The 8,088-nt window shown below is 53.7% G+C and overlaps 1 long non-coding RNA gene across 1 annotated transcript; it reads left to right on the forward strand.

Annotated features, from left to right (window-relative positions):
- The first annotated feature begins 796 nt into the window (after window positions 1-796).
- On the forward strand, window positions 797-7,635 carry LOC133363027 (uncharacterized). Its single transcript, XR_009757563.1, has 3 exons — window positions 797-877; window positions 1,269-1,385; window positions 5,385-7,635. It is a non-coding gene; the product is annotated as an uncharacterized LOC133363027 (long non-coding RNA).
- The last annotated feature ends 453 nt before the right edge of the window (window positions 7,636-8,088 follow it).

Below are 8,088 nucleotides of genomic sequence, written 5' to 3' on the forward strand. Positions count from 1 at the left end.
TCACTCACACGGACACTCGCTCACACGGACACTCGCTCACACGGACACTCGCTCACACGGACACTCGCTCACACGGACACTCGCTCGCTCACACGGACACTCACTCGCTCACACGGACACTCACTCGCTCACACGGACACTCACTCGCTCACACGGACACTCACTCGCTCACACGGACACTCACTCGCTCACACGGACACTCACTCGCTCACACGGACACTCACTCGCTCACACGGACACTCACTCGCTCACACGGACACTCACTCACACGGACACTCACTCGCACGGACACTCACTCGCACGGACACTCACTCGCACGTACACTCACTCGCACGTACACTCACTCGCACGTACACTCACACGTACACTCACACGTACACTCACTCACACGGACACTCCACATGCAGCGTCCCCCGACTCCTCCATTGAGCTCATGCCCTCCAAGGTGCGGGAGGTGCTGGTGGTGGTGGATGAGGAGGTGGAGGTGGTAGGGGTGGTGGTTGTGGAGGTGGTGGTGGTGGTAGTAGTTGTAGTGAAGGTAGTAGGGATGGGGGTGGTGGTGGTGGTGGAGGTGGTTGTAGTGGAGGTAGTAGGGACGGTGGTGGTGGTGGAGGTGGTGGTGGTGGTGGTGGTGGTAGTGGAGGTGGTGGTGGTGGTGGTTGTAGTGGAGGTAGTAGGGACGGTGGTGGAGGCAGTTGTAGTGGTGGTGGTGGTGGCGACTAGCAGCACCTGCCCCTACACCATTAGAGGCTACACGGCGGGGTGGGCGCGTGACCTCCGCCTTTTGTTTGCGACGCAGCTGAAGCCGGTGGCCACGGACTCGCTGCCGCAGCTAAGGAGCGGCGGGCGACCCCGCAAGACTATTGCGCCCTACAGGGTGACCGCACGTACACGCACGTACAGTCACGTACAGTCACGCACGCGTACACGTGTACACGTACAGTCACGCAGTCACGCACGCACGCGCACACGTGTACATGCGCACGTACAGTCACGCACGCACGCGCACACGTGTACACGCGCGTACAGTCACGCACGTATGTACATACGTACGTACGCGCGTAACACATACGTACACACTCACGCACACTCACGCACGCGCGTGCACTGCTACTATTACTAAACGTGTTGTGGTGGTGGTGGTGGTGTCTCTGTGCTGTGCAGTGTCGCTGTAACGGACGCTGTGATACGCGGCATTGTGGCTACTACTACTGCTACTACTGCTGCTACTAAGCGTGTGGTGGTGGTGGTGTCTCTGTGCTGTGCAGTGTCGCTGTAAACAGAACTGTGGCACTCTCCGGTGCGGCTGCAGGAGAGCGGGATTAGCATGCTCTCGCCACAACTGCGGCTGCGACCACCGCATCTGCAAAAACGGCAGCCACGCGGTGAGGCCAGTGCAGCTGCAGGTGCAGCTGGGGGTGCAGCTGGTTGATACGGGTGCAGCTGCGAGTGCTGTGGGTGGTGTGGGTGTTGTGGGGGGTAGCGGAAGCAGCAGCAAACGAGGGTTTGGTGGTAGTGATAGGGGTTGTGGTAGTGATAGGGGTTGTGGTAGTGATAGGGGTTGTGGTAGTGATAGGGGTTGTGGTAGTGGTAGGGGTTGTGGTAGTTGTAGGGGTTGTGGTAGTGATAGGGGTTGTGGTGGTGATAGGGGTTGTGATAGGGGTTGTGGTGGTGATAGGGGTTGTGGTGGTGATAGGGGTTGTGGTGGTGATAGGGGTTGTGGTAGTTATAGGGGTTGTGGTAGTTATAGGGGTTGTGGTGGTGATAGGGGTTGTGGTAGTGATAGGGGTTGTGGTGGTGATAGGGGTTGTGGTAGTGGTAGGGGTTGTGGTGGTGATAGGGGTTGTGGTAGTGGTAGGGGTTGTGGTGGTGATAGGGGTTGTGGTAGTGGTAGGGGTTGTGGTAGTGATAGGGGTTGTGGTAGTGGTAGGGGTTGTGGTGGTGATAGGGGTTGTGGTGGTGATAGGGGTTGTGGTAGTGGTAGGGGTTGTGGTAGTGATAGGGGTTGTGGTAGGGGTTGTGGTGGTGATAGGGGTTGTGGTGGTGATAGGGGTTGTGGTAGTGGTAGGGGTTGTGGTGGTGATGGGGGTTGTGGTGGTGATAGGGGTTGTGGTAGTGGTAGGGGTTGTGGTAGTGGTGTAGGGGTTGTGGTAGTGGTGTAGGGGTTGTGGTAGTGATAGGGGGGGTAGTGGTAGGGGTTGTGGTGGTGATGGGGGGGGGGTAGTGGTAGGGGTTGTGGTGGTGATAGGGGTTGGGGTGGTGATAGGGGTTGGGGTGGTGATAGGGGTTGGGGTGGTGATAGGGGTTGTGGTGGTGATAGGGGTTGTGGTAGTGATAGGGGTTGTGGTGGTGATAGGGGTGGTCGTAGCTGGAGTGGGTTAGAGAGTAGCAACAGGATGGTGATGATGGTGATGATGATGGTGATGATGGTAATGATGATGGTGATGATGATGGTGATGATGATGATGGTGATGATGATGGTGGTGATGATGATGATGGTGGTGGTGATGATGATGATGATGGTGGTGATGATGATGATGATGGTGGTGATGATGATGGTGGTGATGATGGTGATGGTGATGATGTCGATGATGATGTCGATGATGGTGATGATAATGGTGATGATGATGATGGTGGTGATGGTGGTGGTGGTGATGATGATGATGATGGTGGTGATGATGATGATGGTGATGATGATGATGGTGATGATGTCGATAATGGTGATGATGATGGTGATGATGGTGATGATGATGGTGATGATGATGATGGTGATGATGATGATGGTGGTGATGATGATGATGGTGGTGATGATGGTGGTGATGATGATGATGATGGTGGTGGTGATGATGATGATGATGGTGGTGATGATGATGGTGGTGATGATGGTGATGGTGATGATGTCGATGGTGATGGTGATGATGTCGATGATGGTGATGATGATGGTGATGATGATGGTGATGATGATGGTGATGATGATGGTGATGATGATGGTGATGATGATGGTGATGATGATGGTGATGATGTCGATGATGGTGATGATGTCGATGATGGTGATGATAATGGTGATGATGATGGTGATGCTGGGCTAGGGGAGAAGATGGGTGGGGGTTGTTTTAAGTGGGTGGGAACTGAAGCTGCTGCTTGCGGGGCAACACAAACACCCCTCGACTGCGGTGAGTTTCACCGCGGCGAGTTCACCGCGGTGAACCTGTCGAGGTGAAACTCTTTGCGGTGAAACTCTTCGCGGTTAAACTCTCCGCGGTGAATCTGACGCCCGGTGGCGCACGGTGGCGCTCGGTGGCGCATGGTGGCGCTCGGTGGCGCACGGTGGCGCTCGCTTGGCGATCTCCACCTTTCCTGCGGGTTGTTCGCTTGTCGTCACTCTGACGAGTAGCGATGCTTCGTTCGTGGCAGGGTGGACGTTGGCGTCTTTGTTGGCTTCACTCTCAACTCGGCGACTCAGGGTAGCGATTCTTCTCAGGTGGTGCAGACCTCGGCTTGTAGCGGCACGTCGCTACCCCGCGAACCTCATCATTCTGGATGACGAAAACTTCTTGACAATTTCTGGTGGGGCCCGTGGCCCGGACGATGTGGGGCTCAGAGCCGCTGGCGATCTGAGTTGAATGGATTTTTCCCCGGCTTATATTGAGAAAATCCACTCGGTCTTCCCGAGTTGTTTGAAGGCCGTCATATATCTTTCTGTGGGTTGGGCGCATCTGCGTCCGTGTGTTTCGTGTGTCGTGTGCGTGTTTATTAGTAAAGACCCAGCTGTGTAACCATTCTGGGAGGAGGGGTGGGGAATATTATTTGCTTGCGTGTGCAAATCTTGCTGTCCGTGCTGCGGGGAGACAAAGGCGGCCGTGCTTAACTCCAACGTGGGCACCCTCTCCCCTCTCCGCGTCTCTTGCGAGGGAAAATAAACAGAAAAAAAACCAGATGTTCTCGAATGTCAGCACAAACCCCCCCCCCCCTTTGTGACCTTTCTGCTCCCTTCTTGCTTGCCCTGGGTGGGTCATTCTGAGGTCAGACCCCGCTGGAAGACAAAGGTGGTCGAGGAGATGTTTGCGATACATTTACGTGGTCCTGTGTGTTACATTTATTCTTGAATTATATTTTATAAATTCCTTCGGTCTTGGTATCGTGGTTATCATTCGTCTATGTTTAATGAATATTCGTAATGCTCCTCGTCACATTATTAACTTGGGGCTTCGCCCAGTTTAGTTCTCCAGAGATTGGTGTTTATTCCGAGTTATTTTTTTAAGCCCTCTGGAATTCGCACTCTTTAGCTTTTTTTGGAAGGTCGTGTAGGTAGGAAACATATAGTAATAGTAAAAATATTAGTGTTTGTTGGTTAATTATCTTTGTTAAGTTTCTACTTTTCGGTGAGGAAAACGCCAAGAAAACGCGAAGCTTCAACCGTCATTCACTCTGCACCTTATCTGTACATCTCCAGATGTCTCGGGAGGTTTAGTCCATACATCTTTTTGTCCGTCTGGATGTCTATGACCTTTTTGTGACCGAATTCCTATCATTTCAACCGCCCTCCATGTCTCATGGACTCCCGGTGTGCCCGTGAGTTGTTTTCATTATTTAATTAAAAAAAATAGATATTAAAAAAAAATATATTTTTTTTTCTTAATTATTCTTAATATTAATAACGGAAAACAGGGCATAGATACAACAATCATCACCAGCTATCGTCACCAGCTATCACCACCGCCTCTTATCACCGCCATCATCACCACCGCCACCCTTACCATTATCTCCCACTCTCACCACCACCTCCCCACGCTCTCCCCACGCTCACCACCCTCACCACCACCCTCACCCTCACCACCTCCCTCACCACCACCCTCACCACCACCCTCACCCACCCTCACCACCACCCTCGCCCACCCTCACCACCACCCTCGCCCACCCTCACCACCACCCTCGCCCACCCTCACCACCACCCTCACCACCCTCCCCACCCTCACCATTGTCTCCCACCCTCGCCCACCCTCACCACCACCCTCACCACCACCCTCACCACCACCCTCACCACCCTCACCACCCTCCCCACCCTCACCATTGTCTCCCACCCTTGCCCACCCTCACCACCACCCCCCTCACCACCTCCCTCACCACCTCCCTCACCACCACCCTCACCACCACCACCACCCTCGCCCACCCTCACCACCACCCTCACCACCACCCTCACCACCCTCCCCACCCTCCCCACCCTCACCACCCTCACCACCACCCTCACCACCAAGCTCACCACCCTCACCAGTCTCCCCACCACCCTCACCCACCACCATCACCACCACCCACCACCACCACCCTCACCACCCTCATCACCACCACCCCCACCACCCTCGCCACCTCCCCACGCTCTCCCACAGGTGCTCAAGGAGATGGGTGGCACTGGGCTGCTGTCTGGGCTGTCGGACCCCTCTCTGCTCACCAACGCCAGCCCCCCCGTTCAAGAGCCACGCGCCAGCGGAGGCAGCACCAGCGGTCGCACCAGCGGAGGTGGTGGTACCAGCGGTGGTGGTGGTGGTGGTGATGATGATGGTGGTGGTGGTGCTGCTTCTGGAGCTGGGTCACTCGGGGCTCATGGCCGCCTGCTCGCCCGTGCCGCCCATGTAACGTAGTCGCGGCGACGGCGGCGTCTCACACGTTGTTGTTGTTGTGTGTTGTTGTGCTTCCTCCGACGAGCGCGGTTTGGCTTGCTGCGTTACGGCGGTGCGAAAGCCGTTCCACGCGTACACACACCAACAACTACCTACACAACAACAACTACCTACACAACAACAACAACAACTACCTACACAACAACAACAACTACGTACACACCAACAACTACGTACACACCAACAACTACGTAGACACACCAACAACTACGTAGACACACCAACAACAACTACGTACACAACAACAACTACGTACACACCAAACAACTACGTACACACCAACAACTACGTCAACAACAACATCCGCCGTTCACCACTAAGTGGCAGTGACAGCGCTTGTGCCAGGCTAGGTGCACGTTGAGGCCACCACGTGAAGTGTCAAACGCCCCCCGCCGGCAGGAGGTCACGTGGCAGACCCAGCTGGTGCCACGTGTCGACTAAGATGACTGGCCGATGCACCACCTGTGCCAGGCTAGGTACAGGAGGTCACGGGGCAGACCCAGCTGGTGCCACGGGTCGACTGACCGAGACGACTGCCCGATGCACCAGCTGTGCCTCCCACTGTGCCAGGCTAGGTGCACGCAAAAGACAAAAATCCCCCGTATAGCCTGAACAGGCTGTCGGGGCAAATGCTTGCTGCTGCTGCTGCTTAGTTGAGTTGGCTCTGCAAGCGTGCGGTGGTGGCGGTGGTGGTGGTAAACGTCGCACTGTGTGTGTGTGTGGCAAGGCCGTTGTCCGTGAGCTTTTGTCGGAGGGGAAAAATGTTTAGCTGCCAGAGTGTGTCACGCCGTGTCCGTCTTTCTCGCTGTCTCTCTTGTTGTTTTTCTCGCTCTGTCTTTGTCTGTCTCTCTGTCTGTGTGTGTCTCTGTGTGTGTGTGTCTGTCTCTGTGTGTGTGTTTGTATGTCCGTCGACTCGATGGTTGCGTGATGATGATGGATGCACTGAGTCGGTTCGGATGGATTTAGAGTTCCACGGTTCAGCCACACGTGACGAATTAGCAGCAGGCAAGATTGTCCGGGTGTGTAGTGTGTGTGTTGTGTGTGTGTGTGGTGTGTGTCCAGTGTGTGTGTGTGTGGTGTGTGTGTGTCCAGTGTGTGTGTGTGTGGTGTGTGTGTGTCCAGTGTGCTGTGTGTGTGGTGTGTGTGGTGTGTGTGTGTCCAGTGTGCTGTGTCATGTGTGTGGTGCGTTGTGTGTGTGTGTGGTGCGTTGTGTGTGTGTGTGGTCCGTTGTGTGTGTGTGTGTCTGTGGTGCCTTGTGTGTGTGTGGTGTGTTGTTTGTGTGTGTGTGTGGTGTGTTGTTTGTGTGTGTGTGGTGTGTTGTTTGTGTGTGTGTGGTGCGTTGTTTGTGTGTGTGTGGTGCGTTGTTTGTGTGTGTGTGGTGCGTTGTGTGTGGTGTGTGTGGTGCGTTGTGTGGTGCGTTGTGTGTGGTGTGTTGTGTGGTGCGTTGTGTGTGGTGTGTTGTGTGGTGCGTGGTGTGGTGCGTTGTGTGTGGTGCGTGGTGTGTTGTGTGGTGCGTTGTGTGTGGTGCGTGGTGTGTTGTGTGGTGCGTGGTGTGTTGTGTGTTGTGTGGTGCGTTGTGTGTGTCTCTTCAATGATGTGTAATGTGTGAGTATGAATGTACCTATTGTCATTTTAACACAGACGCTTTCGCTACCAATGTCATCCGTAATTGAGGTTGTGTTTTTTTGGGGTGGGGGGGGGTGTGGGGTCTTAGATCGTGTAAGTATATGAATGTGTCGTTAAACCCGCCACCACCCGACACAGCCACCTAGTGAACGTGAGTGTCGTGTGAATAGCACGGGGCCGGTTCGTCACGATCACAGCACACAGCCTAGTGTAGTGTATAGTGTAGTGTATAGTGTAGTGTATAATGTTGTATACTAGTACAGCACTAGTGTGTAGTGTATAGTGTAGTATACTAGTACAACACTAGTGTATAGTGTAGTATACTAGTACAGCACTACACCGCCTGTGTTGGAGATGTAGTGCTGTACTAGTATACATTATACACTACACACTAGTGCTGTACTAGTATACTACACTATACACTACACTATACACTAGTACACTACAAGCCACAACATTTGCCGTGGCGTCTCCCCAGTTGCTGTACTAGTGACGAATTGACACGTTTTGTTCGTGACAACCCAGACTCTAGCTGGCTGTGTCGGGTGGTGGCGGGTTTAACAACACAACATTTATATTTTCACTCGATCTAACCCAACACACAAACCCTCTGTTATGGACCCGTTATCGTGATTGTAGAATAAAATTTTTTATAAGGTTTTTCGGTTGATTGAAATTTTATTAGAGAGCTGTGGATGAAGGAGAGAGCTGTGGATGAAGGAGAGAGCTGTGGATGAAGGAGAGAGCTGTGGATGAAGGAGAGAGCTGTGGATGAAGGAGGGAGCTG

The sequence above is a fragment of the Lethenteron reissneri genome, unplaced genomic scaffold, assembly GCF_015708825.2.
Source record: "Lethenteron reissneri isolate LAM-NWPU_2019-01 unplaced genomic scaffold, ASM1570882v1 scaffold_1639, whole genome shotgun sequence".
Taxonomy (NCBI): Eukaryota; Metazoa; Chordata; class Hyperoartia; order Petromyzontiformes; family Petromyzontidae; genus Lethenteron; species Lethenteron reissneri.